Source organism: Mytilus galloprovincialis, chromosome 13 (genome assembly GCF_965363235.1).
Source record: "Mytilus galloprovincialis chromosome 13, xbMytGall1.hap1.1, whole genome shotgun sequence".
In the NCBI taxonomy this organism is placed as follows: domain Eukaryota; kingdom Metazoa; phylum Mollusca; class Bivalvia; order Mytilida; family Mytilidae; genus Mytilus; species Mytilus galloprovincialis.
Genome location: NC_134850.1, coordinates 34,433,145 through 34,435,726, shown reverse-complemented (window position 1 = coordinate 34,435,726; position 2,582 = coordinate 34,433,145).

The window sequence follows — 2,582 nt, the reverse complement described above, 5'->3', positions numbered from 1 at the left end:
AAGTTGACATAAATCATCTTTCATGTCTTTAGGGTATTTATTTTTGAAATATATATCAATGGCCCGGCCCATCAAACAAGATGGCCGCCATGGATTAGGATAGAACATGGGGGTATATGCAGTTTTGGGCTTATATCTCCGAAACTAGAGCACTTAACGCAAATTTGACCTGAATAAAAATGTTCATCAGTTAAAGACATATCTGCCCTGAAATTTTCTGACGCATGAGCAAACCTGTTGATGGGTTTCTGTGATAGAATATGTAAATTTATAGAAATTTTACAGTTTTGGATTATTATCTTGAATATTATAATAAACTGTAAACAACATAATTGTTCCGCAGTTTAAGATCTACAAAAAGGCAACATGACCAAAATTGCCAATTGACCCTTTTGGTGTTATTGTCCTTTATAGTAAATGTTTAACAATTTTTGTAAATTTTTGTATTCTTTTACACATTGAAGTTTTCTCCTCTGAAAGTACAGAAACAAATATAACCAAACTTGGCCACAATCATCATAAAGGTATATAGTTAAAAATTGTTCAGATAATCCTGCCTACCATCTAACAGAGCTGACATCGCTATAGGTAGAACATAGGGGTAAAAAGAAAGTTTTGTCTTTTATTTTTTAACCGTTAAAAATAGAGGAATTCTGAAAAGAAAAAAATATGTTCAGAATAATGAGTGTCCATATATGCATTGTCCATATATCAAAACTATTCGACAAATTCTTATAAGAGTTTTGCCCCTAAATGACTTTACGATTATTTTTGTATGTTTGCCTTTTATCATTGAAACTATGACATTTAGAAAGAATTTTTTTTTCTGTTTTGCCTCATTATGATAGATAAATAAACACTCTAAATCACAATTATGATCAGCAAGGCAAGATATATTAATAAGTGAAAGAAACTAAACAGACTAAAAGATCAACACAAAAGAGATTTTTGTCATGGTCTATTTTCGTCTACAATGTTGGATAGTGTGATTTGTTTGATTTTCCCATACACCAAGACAAGCGACACAGATTCTTGAGGGCATCTAGTTTATTTTATTCTGTAAATAAATTTATGGATTCCATGAATGATGTCGATTCTAACAGGACAAATACGATAATTGCAAAACTGAAGCGAAGGTAAGATTGTCGTGTTATGGCTATTATTATTTAAGATAAAAGCTACACATTTCAAATAAATACTTGCTTTATCATTCCGTAATGAGCCAATAGAAAATGTGTGTTCAATCCCTATAATCTACATCCAAATATATTTTGTTGTTTGTCTCTATTTACTGTCAAATTCATAGTTGGCATGTCGTAACTGCTGTGTGAGCCGGCATGATGAAATGATGAAATTCACAAATATGGTAATAGTGCAAAATAATAGAAAATTAAACAACTCATACCACAAAAACCCATTTTACGCGATAGTATTCGGAATTATGGCGTATAAGTAACGGAAAACGTTCAGTTTGGACGTTTTTATTCGTAAGACGGTATGTATTGACATGTTGTTAATGCACCAAGAACATTCGTGAAATGTTGCGGACTTTTATTTTATTGTCATTTTATACATTATTTAACCTTTGTGTCTAAAGTGTTACTGTTATGCATTATAATAGGAACACCGGTTTCGTGGTTTCTTGTCAATTTCAATTTGAAAACAACGAACTCGACATAGTGTTCGAACATAGGTGACGATACATGTGGATTTACGTGTGATATAATTAGTAACAACCATCCCTATGCACATCTATGAGTCTGCACTAAGTACAGATACATGTATATCGAGAATGTTATCACGCTGTTGTTTACAAAACGAAAGGAGCACGTAGAATCATAAATATATGTGAATAATATATGTTATACGATAACAACGTCTCAACTTCAGAAAAGTTAGCAATTCTATTTATTCAGATTGGCATACATCATATCCTTGTCGGTTGTGTTATAGTAGAAGACGAAATCAACAAAGGGAAAACAGAAAAACTCTTAACAGAAAAACTGAAGCGTATCCAAAAGTAAGTCATATGTAGAAACATAATTCTAATACGACAGTATGAAGAATTCCATGCCCTTTACTCTAGGGTTTCAATGTACAACTGTACTAGCTATCAATGAACTATGTTATAAAAAGTGATGCACTTGATTTGTTTTGTTCACGATCAATAGTTTTTTATATAGAACACATTATCAATATTTACAGTACAGATTTGGACGCACGTTTTAAAAACAACGTGTCATACCTTTTTCTTGAAACCTAAACATTGCAATACATTAGAAAAAAAACGTTAACAAAATTACAATAGCTTGGAGAAAATACGTATGTCTGGTGGTTTTAACCAACACATACTCAGATTGATAATTACTACATTCGGTTCAACACTTTGTATGAATATGAATATTACAAATATTAACGTTAATAATGCCTTTAAATTTGCCGTAATTGCTAAATCAAATGCATCATGTGTATAGTCGTTTCATATTTTAATTATATATGTTTAAAGAGCATTAACAGACAAAGCTGTCAGCATAACGAGCTACATCTATGAAGCGGATAAGAAAAGAAAGAACGATATCAAA